The 26,566-nt window shown below is 39.2% G+C and overlaps 1 protein-coding gene across 2 annotated transcripts in view; it reads right to left on the bottom strand.

The window, feature by feature from the left end:
• Window positions 1-26,566, bottom strand: part of KIAA0825 — a 240,925-nt gene that overhangs the window by 211,326 nt on the left and 3,033 nt on the right. Inside the window, exon 2 of one of the 2 annotated variants that reach the window (XM_079331352.1) lies at window positions 21,118-21,180. The exons of the other annotated variant lie outside the window; for it this stretch is intronic. The gene's annotated coding sequence lies outside the window, so the exon portion shown is untranslated. The remainder of the gene's footprint in view (window positions 1-21,117; window positions 21,181-26,566) is intronic. 2 annotated transcript variants of the gene reach the window in all.

Raw genomic sequence — 26,566 nt, 5'->3', positions numbered from 1 at the left:
AGGTATAGTATTCAAGTTTTCTCATTTTGTGTCCACTTAGAAACTCAGAAAGAAGAGGCAATACTTTATAAAATCTGCCCCCCCCAATCCCTTACGGAACTATGCTCTGAAAAGCATCTGCTACAGCATTCCTATCTTGCTCATCATTAGTGTCTAAAACTACACAGATTTATAAGGACTGTTCTGAAAGAACTTACCTTCTAGCACACTGGTAAAGAACCAGAAGTATACTATTTTCAACTAAAAACCTTACAAATATCTACTAGCTGCTTCTGAAAGACTTTTCTTGTTGATTGGAAAAATCCTCCATTGTAACACAATACACTTTAAGGAAAATGGTATTTAAAAGACAGAAATTTTGAGACCTTTAAGGTCTTGTCGTTTGGTAGATCAGGCACAGAGTTGCTGGAATTTTAACAGGAAATAGTCTTCCAATGAAACTATTTATTTTAAAAGAATTACAAAAAAAGTCTCTGACCACAGCTTTTAAAAGGGAGGTTGCATTTCAGTCCCTTCGTTCCCACATACTCTATTTTCTTTCATTACTACTCAATTCAAAGCTGAGAGCATGAAAGATGTCCATTTTACAAAAATGAAATACAGAAGTTCTTCACAGAGATGCCTCTTAAATTGGCCCAAGTTTATAGTAACATTTTTAAAAGTTTGTTTAGTTGTATAAATGTAATGGATTATGTTTTTTCCCCAAATACTATTATTACTGCTATTAATATTACTACACAGGGCCATGTGAAACATTTTACTAGCAACTTTTTTTTTCCTATTTCATCTTTTTTTAATGAAATGTTTACTTGTTTTCCTGCCATTACTCAGCTTATAAAGCTTGATGTGATACTGCCTAATGCACAGTGTGTCACTCAGATTCTACAGCACAACACAGTCTCATATTCTTACTCAGCTATGTTATTCACTTTCAAAAGCACTGCTAAGCATCTGTTTGCCCCTCCTTAAGAAAGACACTTCGTAAGTAAAATAATTACAATCTATTTTTAGCACATTGTTGTGATTTAGGAATCACTCCAAACTGTGCACTGATTTGCTCGCTCCCCCTTTCTCATCCCCACTCCCTGAGGTAGGAGAGAAAGAAGAATAATAAAAGGTAAAGCTCACAGATTGAGAAAAGGACAATTGTTCAGAAACAGCAATGAGATCAGAAATGAAACAGGAACAATGTCACACTAAATACAAGAAAGTTGTACAAGAAAGGTGATTGATTCATACATGGAAAAGCCCACCACAGAAACCTATCCTGAACAAAGTGCCGCCACATTCCCTGGAAGAAATGCCCTCCCCGTGCCCTTGGCGATGATGTGAGGTGGTAGAGAATAATCTCCAGGCACTGGCCATGACTCATCCTGGCTGCTGCTAAAAATAACCCTATCCTGGAAAGAGCCAGGACACCCCTTATTATGCACCATATAGTTTATGCCCAAAATCCCACACCTTCCAACAATACACATACAGTACATACGTACAAGCACAGGTATCATTTCCATCATCAACTGCCATTCCTCCAAGCTGTCTGTCAAGTTCATTGAGTGCATGACTGTGAGCTCTGTGTGCTCTGGATCTCCTCCAGGGCAGGAGAGCTGCTGTGCTGGCGGGTGGTTGCAAGCTGCATCACAAGCTCATGATTGGTGTATCTGGAGCAGTCCATACTCCCCGTCCATAGTAGCTATGGCACACAGTGCCAGGGTCATCCAGCTACTAATATTACACAACAAAACACTGCAGAGTGCTCTCACCTAAAAATCAAATCCCCTTCATGTACACATTGTGTTTCCCCACCCAGCTGCATTGTGCAACAAGTGAACCCAGTCCTTGAGCAAAAACAGTCCCACAGATGGGGTTTGGCTTTGCTTAAAGGAGGACTAATCCAATCTGCCTTCCCTAACACATTCCCTAATATGCACCCCGGAAACTTTATCCCCCTCTTTGGTATGAGATTTGATTAAGGCCAGGTGGACTCATGGAGCCTCCCTCTAGTGTTAACTAATGAAATGGCCTTTGCTTTGTGCAGAGCTCAACCTATGAAGGTCCAACCACCCCATTGCTTTCTATGTGGCTTTTAACAGTGTATTGTATCACTCAATTTTCCCAGAGGCTGGTGCATGACAGGGAATATGATATGCACTCAACACTGTGCTTTCTGGCCATAAGGTCTATGAGGCTATTTTTGAAATCAGTCCTGTTGTACAACTGAATTCTTTCTGGGTACCACGTTGTCACAGGATTTGCTTTTCAAGATGGTGATCTAGGCAGTGTGTGAGGCACAGGGTACATCTCCAGCCATCCAGTGGCTCTTTACACCACTCTCAGCACTCAAGGCCTGCCTTGGCAGGTTTGTGGGAGGGTGATATAATTAACCAGACAAATCAGTCCATATTTGTATTTTGACCATCATCCATCACACTACACCTGTACCCACCTGCTTGCTTAAATGCAGTGCACATTTCACCTATGAATAACCTAATAGTGGAAAATAGTGTCCACCATTAAGTGTGTCCCTCTATCACAAGCCCATCTTTATGTTGCATCTCTTCCCTGATAATCTGATCTGTTCCACTGACTGGAAATAATTCACCCTTATGCTGACACTCCATGTCCACCAAGACACTTTAATCTCAACAGCTCAATCCACCTGTCCATTGCTGTGATGTTTACAAGCAGTCCAACTCCTGGGTGCATGTGCATCTATATTATGTACTTCTGCAGCCAACTCCTCTACCTGGGCAGTGAGATCTTGACACAATTCATCAGCACAAATGGGTTTACTTCTGTGCTGCCAATTGGTCATTTTCCACTGCTTTAGCCATCCCCACAGGGTATTTGCTGCCATCCACAAGTCAGTCTAGAGGTAGATCATTGACCCCTTCCTTCATTCAGCAATATCTACACTTTATTCCAGTGCAGTCTGGATAATCCCAAGGCAAACAGGCTGTGTTTCCAGCCCTGGGGCAGTTGACTGCAGGTGTACTAGATACCCTCCAGGTAAAAGCAAATTGTTGTGGGCACTCTACTGCTAAAGGAATGGAGAAAAACATGTTATGCAATATTAATGATGGCAGAACTTTGCTGCCTTGGACTCCAGTTCATACTGAAGTTCCAGCACACACAGCACAGGAGTACTCAGTGGTGATGTGATCTCCTGCAGACCACAACAATTATGTCAGTCTCCACTCCCCACTGGACTTATACACTGGCCATGTGGGGCTCTCAAGGGTGAGAGAATCTCACTGACTGCTCCTTGGTGCTGCATTTCATGAATCAACTCTTGGGTGGGGGTCCTGGAATCCTGGCTGGTGTGATATTGCCAAATCTGCACTGTTGTGGTAGTGACCATTACTTGTTATTCTTCAATCCACAGCAGAATGGTCCTCTGAAAAACTAATTCAGCTACTTAATGTCCTCTGTCTCTACAGCAGTGTGACTGACTGACACTGACTGGATGCCAAGCACACACCAAAGCCTCTCTATCACTCCCCTTTGCAGCTAGACAGGGGAGAAAAAATACAACAAAGGATTAATGAGTCAAGGACCAGGGAAGATCATTCACCAGACATCATCATGGGCAAAACAGGCTCAACTTAAGAGATATTAATTGAATTTATTACTACCAAAATCAGAGCAGGTTACTGAGTAGAATAAGATCTTCAAGTACACCTTTCCTGCACCCTTACCTCCATCCCAGCTCTGTCCCCTGGTGACTCACAGGAAGACAAGGAATGGGGGCTATGGTCAGCTCATTGCACATTGTTTCTCCCTCTGCTCTGGGAGAGGTGTCCTTCTGCTATTTCCAGAGGCAGACAGCTCTCCTACAGGAGACAGCTCTCCACAAATTTCTCAGAGGTGAATCTATCCCACAGGCAACAGTCCTCCCCAAACTGCTGCAATGTGGGTCACTCTTACACTGAGCTCAGTCCTTCAAGGACAGGCTGCTCCAGCATGGACCCCCCATGGGGTCACAAGTTCTACCAGGAAATCTGCTCTGGCATGGGCTCCTCTCTTCTCTGGCCTGCAGGTCCCTGCTCCAGCACAGGCTTCCCACACAGTAACAGCCTCTTTTGGGCATCCACCTGTTCCAGTGTGGGTCTTCTCCATGGGCTGCAGGTGGATCTCTGCACCCACATGGATCTCCAAAGGCTGGAGTGACACAGCTGCTTTACCATGGTCTTCACCATGGGCTGCTTCTCACAAGCAGCTCAGCTTGGGCACCTGGAGCACCTCCTCTCCTCCACTGATCTTGGTGTCTGCAGAGTTGCTCCTCCCAGATATCCTCACTCCATTCTTCTTCAGCTGCAATAAAAACTGCACATACTTTCTTTTCTTCTTCTTAAATGTTATGAGACACTACCACCATTTCTAACTGGCCCAGCCTTGGCCAGCAGCACAATATTTGGATCTGCCAAAGATCAGCTCTGCCAGATGCTGAGGAAGCTTCCAGCAGCTTCTCACAGAGTCCACCCCCTATATAGCCTCCCCTTCCAAAAGCAGGTCGTGCAAACCCAATGCAATCATCTATCCCAAAAGCCCAATGATGCCCTTCTGGATCCTTGAAATACCCTCTCCTGAGGCAATCTCTGCCAAGGAAGCACAGGGCTCTGGGACAATAGGGTGTTTTTGCCATTCTTTCCCAGTCAGGGTCACTTCAACTTCCAGTACAGTCAGTGTCCAGTTCCCCCTGTCACCTCAGAAATAGAGATGGATTCTGCCCCCAAATATCTTGACAGCATCAGGGAACACTGTGCACTTGTGTCAACTAAAAACTGAAGTTCTTGTGTGTCTGATGTGCCAAGCCATTGGATCCACACAGTCCAATAGATCTGATTGTGCCTTTCCTCCACCTGGCTGGAGGCAGGGCCTCTCCAGCTCTGCTTGTGGTATTTGTTGCAGTCTTGTAAATATGAACTGGAGATCCTTTCAAGAGGATTAAAAGTAACACAAAACCTTCTATTCTGTCTGAGGACTTGCTCACTGAAACTGGAGCTGCATTTATCCTTGAGTTTCCTCTGATGTTTGTTCTTCCTCTCAACTCACACACCTGTGCTGAGGTGGGTTTTCCATCCCTCTTCTTCACATCCTCTCTGTGGTCACACACACAAACCACAGGTTACTTGTACTTTGTACCCTCTCTCTTGAGCAGAGGGTGCCTGCTCCCAACAGGAGAGACTGTGCCATAGTAGAGGGGCACAGGACATTTCCTCTCCAATCTGCTGAAGCCTTTTGAGTCTGTCCACAGTCTTGGACAGTCTTTCCACAGACAGGGTGCAGCTCAGCAGGGGGGATAAAAAGATGATCACCATATTGCTGCAGCTAGGTAATCACCTAAGCACTTTGTTCTCCTCCTTTCATGGACATCCCTGCCAATGAGTTGGTGTAGGGTGATCATGTGCTCCACACAAACTTCTGCCACATGGATTGTGCACACTGGGCCTCACCCAGATCTACAGGGGACTGCACATTATTTGAAACCCTAGAGATTTCCTCCAGCACAGCCAGCTCTCTCAGGCACTGGGTATTTCTCCATGGTGTCCCACCTGCCTGGGTGCACTATTAGATCATCTTTGAGAGAGAACCTTTCTCTCACACTTGGCAGAGTCATTTCCAAAGGCTGAGAGCTTCTGTCCTCTTCCCAATTCCCTTCTCAATGCCCACACCCTAGGACAGGGATCCCAGCTGCTTGCCCTCATTACCATCTAGTTTCATAACCAGGGCTGTGGGTTTGCAGCATTGGAGCAGCCAGGTCAGCCTGGAAGCTGAAATCCTCCTGCACACCCTGCAGGTCACCCAGGGATAGGGACTGGTGACTGTCTCTGGCCCTGCCTCTAGTTCCTGTTCTATCAGCACAGGCTGCTCCTGCAGCTCAGCTCCAGTTTGAGTGGCTACAGTGGCTGTTTTCTGATTTCCTCCTCTTACTCCTGAGGTGCCTAGTCTTCACATAGCAGTGTGCATGAACCACCTCCACACTACCCTCAGATGGAAAAGACACTCTTTCCCTGCCCATGGCAATGATGTAAGGTGGTAGAGAATAACCACTTGGCTACTGCATAAACTACCCCAGTCCTGTCTGTAACCAGGCCACGAGTACAGCAAATATATATACTGAAGAACACACAGCCTAAAATACGTATTTTCAAGCTTGCAAGACAGGTTCTTGTTTGAATTGCTTGCTTGCTTACCCCATACACCAAATCCAGGAGTTTCCTAATCAGCCTCTCACCCAAACCTTCAAAGTACACAACAGATCAAACCAGACTTATCCTAAGGACTGAACTCATAAGACAAAATGCACCAGCAAATTTATGATGAAGCCCAGAAAAGACAAAGTATTTTGGTTGATATTTGATTACACAGAAACTGTAAGATGGTAAAACTGACTAAATAATCTTAAAGGCATCAGTATCACTTCTTTTCAGAAAAAAAGCTTTTCTTCATAGCATAAGTGAGATACCACCTACAATAACACTTTTCTCCTCAGTGTCTACAGCACCTTCTCCTTCACAGCAAAATTTGTGAAAGTAAGTTAAATTTAAAAAGTTTCCTACTGTTTTTTATACCAATTAAATTAATTAATTGTCTTCTCTACTTCTATTCTTGTACTTGACTCCCTTTATATTCCTGCTTTTCAGTCAACTTTCCAGAGAAAATGAGGCTTATACAACCATTTCCTGGGTATTTGTTCTCCAAACTGCCTCAGACACACCCTCTTCCCACTGCAAAAAAGTTTTACAAAGGGATAAAAAATTCTGAGAAAATTGAATTGTAAAAGTTTACAAGAAAACAGTTGCATAAATGGAAAAGAAAATCCCTGCAACTGACTGATGAATTTAGTCAGATTTTGTAATCCAATATAAGAGACAAAGTCTGAAAACAGTAGGTATTCCAAAATAAAGATGTAATCACACTGTGATGCTGGAAAACATGGAAAGTGATCACCATTGACCCTTAAATGTCAGGGGCCAGATGAAATTCGTAGTACATGAACAACTAGCATCAGTCTTCTGGAGGGATCATGGTAGGGCACACAGCTGTGTCTTGATTTCAGCTTTCAGCAATAACAGCCAGCACCTTCTATGCAGACAATCCTCACTCCAATTTGTGCTACCTGAAGGTCTTGGAAAGCAGGGAAAGAAAGTCAGTCTCTGAAGACTTTTTTACAAAAGAGAACTGGATGAAAGTGAGAAGGAGCACAGTGTAACTTATGGCAAAGTTAGGGTCTGCAGTCATCTACATAACGATTTGGAAACACCCTATGAAAAATGAGGACATATCTCTAAAAGGCTCCATATTGACCAATTGCAGGAAATAAATGGATTGTCCTGGGTCACCTGAATTTCAAACAATAGGCTTAGCGGTTGGCAGATGAACCACACATAAATTTTTTTTAATAGAAAATACCTCTGACAGGCAAAATCAGAAAAGGCAAATGGAAGGAGCCTCTAGGACACTTTGGGACCATATATATTTGCCATGGGTTCATGCTGGCTAAATGGCAGATACCTACCAAAGACACTCACTCCCTCCCTCCCCTCACCAGCAGGACAGCAGAGAGAAAATCTCATGACAGGTTTATGGGCTGAGATAAAAACTGGGAGAGGTCACTTTTCAAATACCATCACAGAGTGGGGGTTGTGATCATTCATCATGTGTTGTCTCTTCCCCTGCTCAGGCAGAGGAGTAGTTTCCCTGCTGCACTGTAAGGCCCCTCCCACAGGAGACAGTTTTCCATGAACTTTCCTGATGTGAGTCCATCTCTTAAGCAAAAGCTCTCTGTGAACTGCTGCAATGTGAGTCCATCCCCCAGGCAGCTGCCCTCCCCAGACTGCTGCAGCATGGGTCAGTGTTCCACAGGGTGCAGTCCTCCAAGGACAGGCTGCTCCAGCCTGGGAGCAAGGCCCCTCTCTCCATGGATCCCCTCCTCTCAGGCATCCACCTGCTCCAGTACCTGGTTCCTGCATGGGGTGCAGGGACACAGCTGCTTCCCCATGGATTGCACCATAGACTGCAGGGGAATCTCAGCTGCAATGCCTAGAGCACTTCTCCCTCTTCTTCTCCACTGATCTTGGTGTCTGCAGAGTTGTTCCTCTCACATGTTCCCGCTGCACTCTAGTTGCAATAAGCACTTGTTTTTCTTTCTTCTTAAATATGTTATCAGTGAGGCCTTACCACCATTTGTAACAGGCCCAGCCTTGGCCAGTGGCACATTCATCTTTAGAGCCACAAGGGATTAACTCTGCCAGACACTGAGGGAGTTTCCAGCAGCTTCTCACAGAAGCCACCTCCTGTAGCCTTCCTCCCTGCTTCCAAAATCAGGCCATGCAAACCCAAAACAATACCACACAAGCATGCTTGATGTCATTTTAAGTACTGATGGATAATGTCTGCCACATCCAGAAGCATCTGGCAGACTGGTCTCCTCCTTGTACCAAGGCAAACAACGCTACCTGTGGTCCTTCAGCTTGCTCAAATGTTTAACCTGAGCTGCATCCGTACTCAAAACACAACATAAATGACAAGCAGCATTCAGGAGATCTCAGCACATTCAAGGTAATGGTTTAAAACAATCCTGAAAGGAATTTCCTGACAAAGCTCTTTGAAAATGTCACCTATTGCACTCAGATCTGCTGAGAGAAACGACAAGAATCCTGTAAGAGCAGAGTGCCAGGAAGGACTTCAGGACTGCAATTATTATTAAACACAGAGATTTGGCTTTGTTAGGCACTTTGGATGCCTCACTCAGAAAAAGAAGCCAAGTGAGTGGCACACAGTATACTAGTCAGAAAGTAATTTCTCCAGTGTATCTCAGAACCATGTCAACATTCTATTCCTTTGTTTCTAAAGTTCTCCAACCATATACTTGCACATTGCTGCTTCATGTTGCACAAAAAATTACCCAGAAACATGACGCAGAAGGAGGGAGAAAATAAATGAAGAAAAAAGTCAAGAAAATTCTTTGAAGATATGTGTGGATTCTTATTGAAAATAATAAATAAAGTACAAAAACCACAAGAGACATGAAATTCATAGCTTGAGAACAGCATCATGGTTTTACATAACTAAGAGGAACTCAAGTAATGCCAGGTGCACAGTGGCCGAAATGTTAATAAAGCATGAGAAATGGGAGGGCAGAACTGCAAGTGATAAAGCCTTTCATTACTGCCTCCAAGTGTTAACCACAGCAATTCTACCTCCTTCAGCTGAAAACCAAAAAACAAACCTGGTTTGCTTAGTAAGAATGTTGACTCAAAAACTTCTGCGTAGGCATCACTGAGATTGAAAGATACATGACAAATTACACAAGCAAAAAGAAGGAACCTGTTAAGGACGATGTGCTCTTCCTTCTAGAAATTCCTTTACTAAGTTGGATAACCTATAAAAATCAAAACGGCACTCTGTGATAAAGATTGTTTATAATTTTTTACAGGGTTAAAATGAATAATCATGTTACAATTCAAAAAATTGCAAAATTACTTACTCATTTTGCCATACAAGTAAGATCTTATAAGGAGTATGAAAGATTTTTAGATTTGCACTTTTCTTAATATTACTAATTAATGGAAAGTTTTATATTACCAAACCGGAAATTTATATTTTTTTTACTTTTACTTTGAGAGTTTGTTACTAAAACCATTGCTTACACCTTAACTTGGATATTTATAATCAGCAAGTATGCAAGATGGGAAAGGGAGAATGTGAAAAAGGGAAGAAGATGGTAAGAAAGGTGGACATGGTTTAGGAATGGTTTAGGAATTCCCCAAGTCAATGCCCTCAACTGAGATTCTCCAAAACCACCCTGCTGCTCACGGTTGCTTCCCCCATTTTTCCTTCCCCACAGCAGTGGGATGGAGTCGAGTATTGGAGGAACAGAAGTCAAGGATCCTCAAGAGCTGAGACAGAGAAATTTACCGAGAAGAGCAATGGGATAAGAATACAAACAGTAACAGTGTTACAAAAATGAGGGTGATTTACATGCTCACTGCTGAGCCTAATCCAAGTGCAGCCAAGTTTTCTCAAGGAGAAGGAACTTCTTTTCCCTGGAAAAGAGAGTCTGCTTCTCCTGCTCCAGGCATTGACCTGAGGTGGTACACAATAACCTTGGGGCCTTGGCTATGCTGCCTCAAAGCTACTGCAAAAATTAACCTTTTGCTGGTCAAAACCACCCTTCTGATTTGTTCATGTTGCTTTAATTTTTTCCATTTTAATTAATAAAATTCTTAAAATTCATACTATAAAGGCTGTACTTTCTTACCTTCAATTACACTGAACCTTGTATTGATTACATTGGAAATATTTTATCTAATACTCACCAGATCAAGTTAGTTTAAATATTCCGATTTTGTTCTCTATCAATTTTTTTCAATTTTCACTTTTTTCAAAAAAGACAGAAATCAGGCATTGACAGATATTCTTCAGATAAGGGAATTTTTCTTCAAAACTCCTATATTACATAAGAAATAGCATATTTCTCTAAAAAAGCCATGCAATAAATATTTCACATATAATATATAAATATTTAATTTTTTAAAAAATAAACATTTTAGAAATAAAGTGCCAGTTCTTTCTCTCTTCATAACAAAGTTTTGCCAGGCTGTCACAAGTATCCAATTACACTAGTTGTTGGCATTCCCCAGGGTTATGGAGTCTTTTAGATAATACCATGTTTTTCACTGGCTGTGTTCCTCAAGTTCAGCTCCACTCTATTGAATGCAGCAGGCTCAACAGACAAGCAGATCCTCAAATCCCAGTTTTCTTGCCCAGCATTACATTCTCAATTACCACAAACTATATTACCTAGGCTTATGTGTTATCCACAGTATAAATACAAAGGGCGACAGAATATGACTACTATATTATAAAATACAGTAATTTTTATAGACAGCTCATCATGAGAAATTAAGCTGAATGTTTCTGTGCTGGACCTCCAAATAACAAAAACTCATTCAGACATAATATGAGAACAGAATTTATTAAGGAAGAAGTAAGAATAAAGAAAAATTACACAAATTATATAAATTACAACTTTTAAAATTACATTAATATAAAACATTTTAAAATATGAATACATGGCTTTTTAGAAAAGCAATAACATACATTAAACTTAGTTTACAAATACATACTTTCTTAAACTTACACAATTATGTTTTCTTAAACCAGGTAAATTAAAGATAAAAATGCAAATCACTACTGCAAAAATTTATTTCTTTGTAAGATTCTTTTATAGAGTTATCTGTGTAATGTTCATGTTCCTTCCAGAAAATTTCAAACTGATGACTAGAACAAGTAGCTAGTATTTCTACCTTGCAAAACCTGCTGAATGACTGAGTCTCAAGATTTTTTTATAGATGAACACATACTCTGACCCTCACCCCTCCAGCCCAGCCCCTAAGCCTGGCCTGTGCAGATCAATGCTGGGCTCAGCTCAGCCTGTCTGCAAACTCACTGGGGTACCCTCAATCCCCTCACCCACACCCCAATAAAGGCACTGCAGGGCTGGCCAGTGCTGAGTGGGGATTCCCAGTAGTGACTGACCACAGTGCAGCTCCATCCACTCCACACCCTGGGCCAGCCTTTCAGCCAGTTTTGAACCCTGTGATGAGTGCACTGCCCAAAGCATGGGCTGCAGCTTCTCCAGGGCATGCTGTGGGAGACAGTACCAAAGGCTCTGCTGAACTCCAGCTGCACAACATCCACAGCCTCTCCTCATCCTCCAGGCAGGCCACCTGGTCATGAAAGGAGATCAAGCTGGTCAAGCAGGACAAGCAGGACTTGACACTTCTAAACCCACACTGGCTGGACCTGATCCCCTGGTTGTCCTGGATGTGACTGCAGTCAATATAATCTGTTCCACAAACCTCCTTGGCATTGACGTTGACAGGCCTGCAGTTCCCTGAATCCTACTTCCAACTCTGTCTATAGTCATACTGGCCAATCCCCAGTTGTCTGTGACCTCCCAGTTAACCAGAACTCATGATAAATGATGAAGAGTGGATTGGCAAGCTCTACTGGCAGATCGCTCAGTAACTTTGGTGAATCCCATCCATCCCCACTTGGACATCTAGAGTTGTGGTCTAGGTACTTCCTCCTGCATTGCAGGGGGTCTGTCCTGCTCCCTGCTCCTCTCTATCTCTCCAGGGCACTGGTTGTCCTGAGGATTACAGATCTTTATGTTAAAGACTGATGCAAAGAAGGCATTAAGTACCTCAGCCTTTTCTTCATCCTTGGTAGCAAAGCTCCCCTGCCCCATCAATACAGGATCATGCAGCTGGTCATACCACATGCAGCTGTTGTCTCTCTCTCTGCCCTCTGGTACTAAAGGCAGGCTTTAACACTCTCTTCAGATGGAGATGTGGACAGCTGCATGCTTCTGAGGGAGCTCTCTGGGTCACCATGCTCATTCCAGCAACTGCTGTCCACTGTGTGGAGTCCAGTGTTGAGCCTGTTCTACTGGGGGTCAGAAAACACCAGCCGAGCTCACCTGTGGAGCTGAGGGTGCCTGTGCCCCCCATGCCCTGCTCACACAAGCTGCTGAGATAACTGCTGCACCTCACCTCAAATGATGTGCTCATACCCTCGTCTGAAGTAAATATATTTCTTAATACCACATACACTGTCGTCTTTCTTACAAACTCTACTACTGATCCTGACTCAAATTTTAGACATTTATTTCTGAGCCATGACTTCTATCACACATAGTTTCAGGCTGCTACTCCCTTCTTATTATGTAAGTTCTCATGCTTGCATCATTATAACAGACACCAGAATAGGTGTCAGAAAATTACTCTTCTTGTTTAACTTCTTAAAAAGATATAACTAGTGAATCTCGATGCTGTTCATGCTACTGCAGATGAACAGAATTTACTAACAGAATCCTGTTCTTTGGATATTAGTTTTAAGAGCTACTCAACATCTAAAAAAATCTCAGTTCAGAATTACCCAGAATTTCTTCAAAAACCTTCTGACAGATATAGGAGTCATAGATAAATAACATAAAAATACTCTGTGGTACAAAAGTACTTACAGAACAGTAACAATTAAAAGAGAAAATGTTTAGTAGAGAAAAATACAAAATCTTGTTCCTTCTCATGTACTTTTTACTCAAGTTAATTTCATTTGTGTGATTTCTGAAATGTAGAAATTATTTCACTTTGACATCCTTTCAAGATGTTTTTAAAACTCCTGATAATGCTTATTTAGTACAATGCCCTTATTTTAATTTTTTTTTTCCTTTTTTTTTTTTTTTTTTTTTTTTCTTACATTATTTTACATTGTTCCACCAAGCTTTCAACAGCTGGATCAGAAACAGGGAGAGGTTAATGTATTACTTTTCCAAAACAGAGCATTACATTCCAGCTGCAGTGGTTCTGGAAATAAATACCATTACATACTACCAAAACAAGTAATCCCTTTACATAAAACACTGACAGAAATGTAAAGAGAAGATTATCTCTTAGAAATTAATCATCCTGTGGACTAGTTTCTGGTGACCATGGCCTCCATAGAGGCCCACCAAAATCATGTGGTATCCTTCATTTCTTGGGAGATGTCTATAGTGAAAGATTCTTATCCCTTTCCCTTAACATTTGTACGAATTAAGTCTTTGAGGAGAGGATGGAAAGAGAATTTCTGCTAATCACAAATACTGGCACTACACTGTTTCTTTAAAAAAATTATAAAGACATTCCTTTGCCACAACTGAAAGCTGTGCTCCAAAAATGATCATACAAGGGAAGTGATCTGACCTGAATTACACATCTCACTAAGAAATTAAATATTAAATTACATCTTCAAAGACTTATACCCAAATGTAAACATGTGCACTACACCCACAGTAAAAATACTATACTGAATAAATTGTGAAATTCATTTGTGTTGTTTACATTAAGAATAACACTCAGTACAACCATTACATGCTAACATGTAATGTAACAGGAATCTGGCAGTAACTCTGGAACTATGTAAGATAGCCATTGCCAGATATGTAAGATACCATTGCCAGGCGTATCTCCTCTGATCTGCCATGTTTTGAATCTCCAAACAATCATCTTACTTTTTATACTTAAAACACTGCAAATTCTGAAATGCTAGGTTTTGAGTTTATTATTTCCCTCTCCTTGCTCTTCAGATGAGTTCCACAGATGACAGGAGAAGATGCAGTTTGATTCGATTAATCTTCCATTTTATGAATACTAGACACAAGGAGACAGAGATGGATTCCAACAGAACAGGGATATTCTCAAAATTATGGGAATTGGGCTAAATAACATGGTAAAACCTGCATATTCAGGAAATGCACATCTCCTACAGCCCTAACGAACTTGAGTAAGTTTAACTAAGTTTAATTGTGAACTGAATTTTAAATGTTCTTCTGTTTTAGAATACTTTAATTTGTGATATTTTTATTTCTGCATTTGGAACTAATTGCGTAGACAAAGCATCTAAAGAATACCATTGAACCACAGAATGACAGAATCTCTTGAGGTGCAAAAGACCCACCAGATTCATCGAGGTCCAACTCCTGGCCTTGCAAAAGACACTCCAAGAGTCACACCATGTGTCTGAGAGTACTCTCTGAACACTTCATGAACTCAGACTTGGTGCAGTAATCACTTCTCTGAGCAGCCTGTTCCAGTGCCCAAGTATCCTCTGAAAAACCTTTTCCTTGAATCTCGTCAGTGGTCACCACAGAGATCAGCACCAGCTCCTCTGCTTCTCCTCATGAGGGTATTTAAAATTGCAATGAGGGGTCCCCTCAATCTTCTCTTCTCCAGGCTGAGTAAACCAAGTGACCAGAGCTGCTCCTCATAAGGCTTTCCTTCCAAACCATTTAGCATCTTTATAACCCTCCTTTGGATACTCTCCAATGGGTCTTTCTTATATTGTGGTGTCCAAAAGGGAACACATTCTTCAAGGTGAGGCCCAATCAAGTGCAGAGCAGAGCGGGACAATCACCTCTCTCCATCACCTGGTGATGCTGGGCCTGGTTTGCCCTCCTGCCTGTCAGGGCACATTACTGACTCATATTCAACTTTCCATTGACCAGGACCTCAGTCCCTTTCCACAGCACTGCTCTCCAGCCTCTCACTCCCTGGTCCATGCACACATCCAGAGCTGCCCCATTACAAGTACAGAATCCAGCACCTGACCTTGCTAAACTTCACACAACTGGTGACTGACAGTCTCTTTAACTTTTTGAAGTCTCTCTGCAGGGCTTCTCTCCCTTTAAGGAAGACAACAGCACCTCCCAATCTAGTGTCATCTCTAGACTTACTTTCAAGTTCTGCATCCAAGCTGTTAATAACTATGTTGAAGAGAACTGAACTGAGGGTGGAACCCCATGGAACCCCAGTTGTGACTGGACACCAGCCTGCTGTCACCCCATTCACCATAACCCTTTATGCCTGATCCATGAACAATTGCTCACCCATTGCATAATATTGTTATTCAGCTGCAAGCCAAACATTTTGTCCAGAAGGATACTCCGAGAGGCAGTACCAAAAGCTTTGCTGAAGTCCAAAAAGAGTACATCATCTGGCTTTCCTAGGTCACACAGGCATATTACTCTGTGATCACACAGATACAGAAGTAAATATGAAGAAATATAGATGACATTTACTTCCCTATAAAACTTTTACATATTTTTGTTATTTTAGGGTGGTTGTCCAGCCAGCCCACATCAAGGGTCTGGAACCTTCTTTTTACACAGGATTCTGAGTTAACTGAGCATCTTCTTCAGCAATGTCCCAACTGTGTTTTCAACACCACCATCTCTTCTCATGCCAGTCCTTATTTTGCAAGTCTGCAAACAACTCTGTGCAACCTCTTTTCCCTCAGTCAGTCATGCTGCTCCTTTATCCCTTTTGTTCTGCCAGATGAATCACTCTGGATGCTAATACACTACTCTCTGCTGTAAGATAGGTGAATATGAGATGCTAGCATGGCCTAACTGTTCAAATGTTGCATGACATTGTTTGAAAGATATGAAGGTATGGCTATGCTAAATAACAGCAAAGGCTTTCATGTGTCACCTACTTTCTTTGAGTTCAGTATTTTCCTACAAAATTGTAAGACTCTACACTAAAAAGTCCCAAAATATAATTTTTCACAAAGTTCCCATACCAGAAAACAGGAAAGGAAGCCAAATACAAATGACAGCACTCATCAAACTTGACTAATCAGATGTCTTACTTCTGTACTAACTAGTCTATTCAAAAATTTCAAGTTTACCTATACAACTAAGAGATTAACAAAGGATTAAGATTAAATAATACATTGCATATTCACTAGACAACAAGAGATGCATACAGTTGGTTGTTAATGTATCTTCAGCAATTAAAAATTCAGCTATATGAATATTGCAATAATTTATGTTTTTAATTATTTATCTCAAAGTGGAAGAAAATATCACTATTTAAAAATAGCATACAAGATGCAAGTCATGAAAAATTGATGTGAAATAGAAATCTGACTTGAGCTCAGTTTAAGCAAAAGAATTAATGCAAAAAAATTCCTACCAAATTCAAGTAAATGCAAAAACAAGTACCATGACTCTTTCCACCAATTCTTAAGCCCCAGTTTTATTCCCTCTGAAGTATATTAGCAAGCTGTATAAATTCAAAACAAAACAAACAAAAAAATGATAAAAGAGAAAAATCAAATCACAAAGGAAAAAATTAAGTTCTTTCTGAACCACTCCCTTTTCCCTTCTAATCTTTCATTTTCTGCTACACTCCCCCTCCCAAACTTCCCAGTGAAAATAAATGTTGGATGGCATTCTCTTAAGTCAGAAAAATAATCTATAACTTCATTTTCCTGTATTTGCTGGTTAATATATCTCCACAGTGAAACCCACATTTAGAATCTATCATATCAACATAGTCATCATGATCCAAGCTGCAAATAATAGAGAGTGTCACTGTCAATTTTGCTTTCTCACACTTCCTTCCCTTCACTTCATCTGATTTTAATAATCCCTGTCAAACCACAAACAGTCCAAATTACCTTCTTGACACAGAAGCTTTCAAGGAAGAGACAGAATCTCAACTTTCATTTAGTGACTACAAAAGCAAGCTGTCCGACTGGACAAATATTATTTTCACTCTTGACAATCTCTGTAGTAAAGCATGCTTTTTAATTTTCACTGAAGCTGCCAAGGGTTTCAGATAAGCTGCTTGTTCAGCGTAGATTGACTCACAGGATTAGCAAACCAACAACTGTAATTGTGTTTAAAAATCCAGCAGTTTTGAGGGAAAAAAAATCGCAAGAAATGACAATCGCATGTCATCAGCTAACTGAGTTAAGAAAAAGATTATACAAATAATTTCAACTTAGTAGACCTCATAGGATGTTTCAAGATCATTTTACATTTCTAAGATTGACCAAATGGCTGTTCCTAACAGTGTAATATAAATCACAATTTCAAGGAGGACAAATTCATATTCAATGACACTAGCAACAGTCTAAAAAAATTGACAACAGGAAATATGTTCAAGGAAAAGAAATTCTGCAGAAGGATGTCATCTGTAACCATTTTCCACTCTGTTGGCTTGTTCTCAAAGTAAGCTCAAGAACATAACACTCTTCACCTGTATCAATTTAAAACTAATTGATTTCTCTGATGAGGCAGAGTACTGTATAATTAGCATTTTGTTTTAAGTTTACATGATTAATCAAAGCATAATTTATTTTAATAAAAATATTTTCTTCAGATAGACACACCAGTCTCTAATTATCTGAGTCTCTTGCTTTCGGTATTTTAGCTGAAAGTTGCAATCAGGTTCTGAAATGCTACTAGCTATGAAAAGAGAATACATAATAACCAAGATGCTTGCCCTCAGAAGACTCATGTGAAGTATCTGTTCAAATATCTCAGACAATTGTCCCATGCATGGACTTAATTTAAGCCTTACTAAATCCATGTTAAAATATTCCTAGCTAGTCAGTATATACCAAAAAAAGCCCATCTTTGATATATTTGTAAAACCACAACAAAATGGAGAGATAACACATAAATGTGTTTGAAGTTCCTCAGCAAGAGAATTATGCTTTCCACTGATAAAGAAGCCTTATAGTGCTCTTTCAAGAGTTTGGCTGGTAACTGGCTCTTCATGAAGACTCACTCACCTTTATGACCAAACATGTTTCTTCTTGCCTTCTAATTCTGTTTTTCTTCCTATTGAAGAGTTTCAGAAGTTTACTGTTTTCCTTTAGCACGGCTAGTTAAAGCACAATCTTGATGCTCAGCAGTATATTGATTCTACCACAGGTCTGCATCAGATTTATCTGTATGTTTCACTCTTTCAAAAGTATACAATCAAAGGATCACTTAAAGGTGGAAAAAAAATACAAGTAACACACAGTCCAATGGTATTGTCAGTTGTAATTAAAAGGACATCGATTTAAGCCTCTTTATGTGAAGTGCTTAGCCCTTATTATGACTTGACTTCTAGTTAATTATCAGTTTATATTCAGAGCAGAACTCATGACTGCTGCCAAGTAGCTTTATACATTAAAAAACTCCACACATTACATATGATTTAGGATTTATCACTACTGAAGAGAACAAAAATAGAAGATATGAGAGACATCTGTAGAACACTACATTAAAGTACAAATATACTGATTGATATGAAAGTAGGTCTACACTACATCTAGTTAGTGATAATCAGACTAATTGCAGAAAACTATACCCTGTGTCTAACTAGTTTTCTTGTGTAACTATTAGGGAAGATAAAAACAAATACTAAGACAGAGCCTTCTCACTAATTCACAAGCCATATATAAATACTTTTTCCACCTAGTTTCACAGTGGTAGCCTTTATCATCCCAGACCACCCTCTCCATATTTCCCTTCAGTTTTGTTACTTGATAACTTACACTGTAAGATCTTATATCACTACTGCTTTCCAGGAAGTACAAGTCACCCCAACTATGATGCTACAAAATCAAAAGGACACATAACCAAGTGACAATTTTTAAGAATATTTATTCCACAATATTTTTCCACTGCTTGTGAAGAAGAATGAAAGAAAAAACAAAGGAATGGTTACAGTGAAAAGAACTTCCTTCTCATCAAAGACATCTAATACAATACTTTTAAGCTCCTGCCTGAAGCTCCTCATCATAGAGCAACAGAGTCCCACAGCTGCCAGCTCATGAAAGAAACATCCTGTATTCATGGTGAAGCTCATTTACCTTTATACTGTTACTACATATGCCATGGAAATGCCACATGAGTACGGTTCAAGAATACTCAGAGATCATTCTAATACATTCAGCCATCTCTTCTGGGAAGATGCTGTGTCAAGAATATTATTTCAAGATATGATAGTGGCAAGAGCACAAAAGGGAGAGAATTAATCATTACTAAATGCATTCACACTGGGAAAAAGAAATAATTATTTGGAACCAGACCAGGTCATAAATTACTAGGCAAAAAGGAAAGACAATCAGCTGATTTGTGATGCAGAAAAGGCTTCCTCCCCTCTATCTTAAAAAACCTACTATAAAATTTATATGAGATTCTTCAGTGCCAAAACCTCTTAGCCTTTGGTTTCATGATTAAGAGGGCAAGTGTTCATAAATAAAGTGTTCAAAAACACCATGCAGTATGTATTATTTTTTACATAATTACAGGACTTAAATGGCTTGTGCAACTGTCCAAAAAGTGGAACTACAGTGTAACCAATGTGCACTACTTGCCTATTACATCACAACAAAATTCCACTGAAAACTAAAAATCAATTTTTGGTTTTTTTTGAAGGAAGACTACATTTCAAGTTTAAAGAAAGGAAGGACGACATCACAAACTAAAGGAGTAAAAATTTTTTCCTAAGGTCACACTAACGTTTTAGCAAATTTCTTTTTCCTTATATTAATTTCAAGGAATTTTACAACTTAAATAAGCCACATAAGATTCAAGGAAGAAATCTCTACTACAGTCAAATTTTTAGGACTTACTCTATATCTTTTCTAACTGCCTAAATCTGTAATAACTAACTAATAATAAAGAAATAACTTTAGCAGAATATACTTCAGAGGCATGAGTTGTTATCAAATCTGTTTTTATAGATTCTAGCTCAAGTTCTACAGTGAACCAGAGATTCAATTCTATTCCTTTAACCTGTAAGATAAATTATGCTTGTGACCCAGCCAACAGCAAGTGGTCCCAAATCAAGACTGCCTTCACTGGTACACCACCATGAAGCAGTTTGAAGGATATTATAAGCAAACCCAAAATATGAGAAAATTAATGGTACATATTCTGAACAAAGAAGAAAGTGTCTGAAGATAGAAAAGTGGGGTAGCATTTATTGAGGTGACATTTTTTCCTAGACAAACTGGTAATAAGTGATATCACAACACCCTTATGCTAATCTTTGGAGATAAACATTATTTAGAAACTTTTAAGTTTGTTCCTAAAAACTGAATTAAAAGTCAATAGCTCTGCAAGTGTATCAATCAAGGGCATTTAACAAATTATTTGACTTTTAGTATCAAGGCAGACCAGAATGATTTTTCCATTTTTTTCCACTATCACATGTGTGCACCAGGGATAAGTTTATTGCAGTATAAGCACAAAAAGGGCTGTATTTCTCACCATTCCGTATATTTATTTACATGTACACAGTCAAGTGGCATCTTAAGAATCTAAAACATTGTAGAGACTATTATTCTGATTTCAGACAATCCACTAATCTGTACTAGAGGATGATTTAGCTCTCTAAACCAATTCTTCCTGGAATGATCACAACTTATTCAAATCAGGTTTTTGTACTATTACACACTAATAGCAACACAATTAAAAAAAAGTGAGAAATTGATTGACTGTACTGAGAAAAGAGATTCAGATAAGTTGAACACAATACCACATTTTCTGACTCGTTTTCACAGGATCCTACCAACCTTCTGTATCAGCCCCTTAGCCTGAGCAAGCCTGTTTATCCCCATTTACTAGGCAGCTGTATGAGCAGTGATGGTGGCATGGGGCAGAAGTGAGGATGGGTGCAGGTCTGACAACTTGGCAGCAATAACAGTTTATACTAGATTAAGTTGACAAAATGATGATGAAAATAATAGATTGCCTGCATTAGACTTACAGACCTTGAGAAATCATCTCTGCAGAGGAACTGAAAGGACTGTGTTTACACATGCATGCCAAGATACCTGAATAGAACAAAATGGAAAAGCATATGCAAAAAATCAGAAACTCCCATTCATCTGCTTTTGCTTCACATATTGTTAAATAAATTTTAAAGTAATTTAAAATCTTTTACCAAGGCTGTCTGTATGGTTTAGGCAGTAGAGTTCAATAAAAAGAAAGTGGTTCTTCATGTGGAAAAGAATTACAAATTCTCAATACTTTATGAGATTTTTGCTAAAGTACTCCAGGACTAAAGTTCCTTACATCTGTGTTTTAGACTAAAAACAAAAACAAAGCCTGTACTGTTTCCACTGTTTTTATTATTTTTCTGAAAACAGAGGATATGAAAAAACAACAACAACAACAACAACAAAAAAACCAACAAAAAGCCCAAAACAAAACAACAAAAAAAAACCCTGTATAAAAAGTGACAGTAAGGTTCTAACTCCAGCCCACAAAAGCCAAGAATTTTAAAGTTAGTCTGACATTCAATCCTTAAATCATGCAAGGGTGCTTCTTTTTTTTTTAAAAATGACAATGCAAGGTGATGACAAGTTGTCAGCCCTAACTTTGAATTGCCTGAAGTTTGTCATTTGGTGTTTGTGTCACAACCTTAATGTTATTTAAATGTAGTTTTTAGTATCTATTATTTAAAAAGGTCTACTTTATGACAGCAAAAAGCTTTGATGGAATAAACCTCAAAGTACACTGTAGTGCTGGTATGCCACTTCATTAGAAGTAGTGCATAAAACATATGCTGTTGCCAAGCTAATTCATTAAAGTTGAGGTAGAAGCACTTTAAAGCAACTGGATGGCATCATTAGCTACAGTTCCTTTCATAAATTATTCCTCTTTTTTCTTTTGAATGATTTTGTCAGTGTTCCCTTTTCAGACGAGGAATGGTTTTGCCTTGAAGTTCAATACCTTCAACAAGTTTGGACAAGTTAAATAACTAGTTTATCTGCTAACACTGAAATTATAAGCTGATTATTTCACCCATATTAACTAAAGAAGAACAAAATTAAGCAAAAATGTATAAGTGTTTCAGCTTCATCAAACATAAAATTTTGCTATTAAGAGAAGTAGAGATTACTTAGTACAACAGAGTAGCACTCTGGCAGCATTTTCCATTGCTATTGAGATAACCTGGATTTGATATTGAATTGAATTCTGCAAGCAAGGAGATTAGGGACATCACAGAGCTGATGGCTAGATGATCTATTTAGTTATAAAAGGAAGATTTGTCAAATATACCACAAATATAAACTTGGGAGTTTCAGGCAAAGATCAAAATTGGAACTAAAGACTACAATAAGGTCCATAAAGGCAGCTGAGGTGGTTTTGAAGCACAGCCCATCAGAGCCACCTTCCAAAAGCAGAAACATCCAATGAGCCAAAACCTGATCAAATTCCATCTCAGAATATTGTTGTCTGTGAGAACATTTATATTTTTATCTTCAGATCAGTCCAATCACATAGGTCTTTAAAAAACAAACCTAGTGCAGGAACTTCACTGAATATCTAAACAATAAGGTGAAAAAGAGTGCTTTTGAGAACTAAATATAAAGAACTTATTATTAAATTCCACTAATAACATATTCAAAGAAATTCTAAACTACATTGTATACACAGAAGCTGAAAACTAAAAAATCAAAGTTTTGTAATCAAGGATTCTTCATGTAATACAATTTTCCTTTTAATTTCTTATAAAATTACTTACATTCATTCACAAAAAAAGCACAAAAAACCCAAAAAAACCCAAACAAGAAAAAAAAAAAAAAGCCAAAAAAACCAACAAAAAACCAAACAAACAAACAAACAAAAAAAAAAACAAAAAAACAAACAAAAAACCTCACAGAAATTTTTGCATAGAATACATAATCATACTTCAATATGTCAGCATCCTATACAAACATTTTCTAATGAATTACCTGGATTAGCAGAGAGGGTTGCCTTGTTCAAGAGAAGCCCATGAACAAGAGATTACACCATCCCATACATCTTTAGACACATGTACACATACACCTTTTCAACTAGATTAGGCGCCTCAGATTAATTCTATACTGTCTCCTGCAGAGACAAAATTATTCCCATATAATATTTACTGTGAAAATTTAAGAGGTGGATATCTTACTTTAAAAAGTAACTTAAATATGGAGATACTTCCAAATATAATTTGCTGAGGCCTATTTTATGCCTCCAAGGATTGCAGCAAATCAGGATCTGGAAGCATCTCTCAAACCAGACAGACTAATTTACTGTAAAAGTTCTTTGAGAGACAAAAAACTGTCCATTTCTAGTTCTTTATGCTTGAACACAAAATTTTTCTTCTAAAGGTGTGCAAATGCTCTGTTTGATATGCCTGATTAAATCATACTGCCAATACCACTCACAGCAGTGTAGCAGAGAGAAGACTCTTGGTAAGGCAGGAGAGATATGACAGTGATTATGTGGATGACTATGATAAGAATTAGTGCTAATACAGTATCTAAATTTGTCAATCCAGTATATAATGTAAGTGGGTCTAAAGGGGTGTAATATCAGAGGCTTGGCTAGAAACATACAGGTTTACAGTCTTTGGCCTACAGAATGCACTGTTCAAAACAACGAAGTACGTATGGAACTACTTTAGGATTTTATCTCTGTGGCTGGATTTTACTGGTTTTTTACTCAAACCTCCAAAAGTGAGTTTTCCCTGCCTTTGGATTGGACACACCCTGCAGGCATCCATGCTGGGCAGCAGAGGGAGACATTCCTGCCAGAAGCTGCCTGCAAGCCCAGAAGACCAGTTTGCCCAGCCTCCAGCAACACATTCTGCAGGCCAAGGTGCACCAAAGCCATTCACAATGGTCAGAGCTCTCTCATCTCTGGAACACAATTGTGCAACCATGCAGTTCCTCCTGCAATTCCTGCCTGGTGTTCTTACCTTAGGACAATTTCCACCATGTGTTTTTATCTCATGACAAATCAAATTGTCTATCAGAGACAACCAAAGGGAGGAGGTGTGTATTGGAGGCAGCGGGAGAGGATCTGCACACAAAAACCTGGCTATCTTTTGTTAGGTCATATTTACCACATTAGTCAGCATTTACCACTTGCCTCAGAAGATTAATCACATGTATGTCCAACATGCTAACATTTTCCTAATTAGTCCCTGCATTAATCCTCACCCTGCTCTCTTTCCATTTTGTTCCCTCTCCTGCCATACTGACTTTACATGCATATGGAACAGTCATTATGTTTAAGCTTTGCACCACCAGAACATGGGAAGAGTTACCTGCAGATGGGCAAACAAGAACAGGTGTCCCACCTTAAGAGACAACTCAACAGCTACAAAGAACCTCTATGATCCTCTGTTAACTGCTCAAACTCAGCCCTGGTGAGACCCTGCCTGGGGCACTGCATCCATCTCTGGGACACCAAACATTAGAAGAGCATGGACCTCTTGCGAGTGGAGATGAAAATGCCCTAGACAAACCTTACTAGAGCCTTCCAATATTTAAAAGGGAGCTTGTAGCAGGTTGAAATTAGATGACTTTTAAGGTCTTTTCTAACCCATCCCATTCTATGAATCTCACCTTAAGTAGCAAATCCATGTCTCACACCCATACGTTGCAATCTTGTATTCCACTTACATATCGATAAAAAACCAGAATATTCTGCAGGGTACTTTGATACTTTCTTGCTCTTGTTGCACCTTCATTATCTACCCTATAATAATTCATGCCATACTTTCTCCTAACTTCTTTTCAGTATTTTTGTCTTTCTTCCATCCACAATCATCTCCACCTTTTCCCTCTACACTGACCTACAGTGAACTGCAGAGAAGGTAGAAAGTACCCCACTGGCTACATCATGTCAAATCTGATTTTCTAATCTTGTGAGCCAGGGTTCATGTTTATTTGCTTTCTGGGCATGCTGTTGGCAGTTGCCTAGCCAGAAATAAAACTGGAGGGAGAGATGTGTTATTGCAGACAAGAAACCATTCTAGAATATTCATTGCATATAGATTGTAGTTAACAATATTCAATCATCAGCAAAACTTTACAGTATCTTCTAGCATTACCCACATTTACCATTTTAAATGAAGCTACTTAGAGAAGTACAAAATACCAAAAGATAAGGAAAATGCATTTTACAGTCCAAAAACTAGTAATCAGCAAACACAATGAGAACCAGCTTATGGGCACTCTCTAAAAAACAAAAGAAAAAAAAAAAAAGAGAGAGAGAGAAAGAGGAAGAAGAAGTTGAAAGGACTTTGATGAATGAAAAACTGCTGATCATATCAGAAAGGATCTCCTAAGTAGGAAAAAATATTATTAGAAGGTCACTGGGGAAACTGGGTCAATTAAGTATTCCAGGCAGGTGTATCCAGTGCATTGAGGACAGGGCAGAAGAGCAGTAATATGATTAAGAAGGTCTAAGAAGCAGCAATAGATTAACTCCTCTCAGACAATGAAAAGAACTTTATGTGGTAAGAAAGTTAAGTACTAAATGCAAAATAATTCCATTTCATATCTATATTTTAGAAGAAACAAACAACCAAAACCTTAGTCCAAAACATGAGAGACTGAAAGTACACTAAGAAAATGCAGTTCACTAATTCATTACTGAGTGAACTAATACACAGAAACTCATGTACAGAAGAGTTACTGAATAAGCTGCTGAACACTATTCTGTGCTCTCTACATTTGCCCATCAACATTGACTCACTGACATACATCAACAGAAAGTGAGTTGGCAGAAAGGTGGATAGATGAATGCAAGAGACGAGAAGATGGGCTGAGTTTGTAATAGTCATAAAAATACATGTTCTTTGGGACAAAAATGGTTACATGAAAGAAACACAAAGGATATATTCTGAAAAGAACATGAAGATGTTTTTAAAAATAAGTATTAAGTTATGAAAATGGAGGGTTTATATAATCAGTAGGGCTTGAAGAAAAGCAGCAATTTTCACAGTGCTTGTTCTTCTTTTCCTATACTCATTAGCCCATGAAAGAAACTACAGGTATGTTTATAGAAAGATGATTACTACTAAGAAGCTCCTGTAGCTCCTGTGAATTTATACTGTATTATTTCTAATCCTTGAAATCCCTTATCACTACAGAAGAAAATTCAAATTCCTTCAGTTTCAAGAAGCCAGAGACAGTGTTTTGTATGGAAGAAAAAATGGACTTTAAGTGGCATAAAGTTAGACTTTTATCCACATGAAGGCAGTGTGGAGACACTTCATACTGCTTTAGATTTTATGACTGATTTTTCAGTGTAGTTTCAGGATTGTTTTCCTTTCCAGAGCTGTGATTACTAAATGTTTGACTGCTGCATTTTGAGCATCATTTAAAAAGTATACATGTTTTGTTTAGACAGAAGAAAAAAGCTCCAATTAATAATTTTACTAGAGTAGTT

The sequence above is a fragment of the Erithacus rubecula genome (genome assembly GCF_903797595.1).
Source record: "Erithacus rubecula genome assembly, contig: SUPER_Z_unloc_3, whole genome shotgun sequence".
Lineage (NCBI taxonomy): Eukaryota > Metazoa > Chordata > Aves > Passeriformes > Muscicapidae > Erithacus > Erithacus rubecula.
Note: the sequence above shows the minus strand (reverse complement) of the source record. Positions and strands in the feature narration are given on the sequence as shown.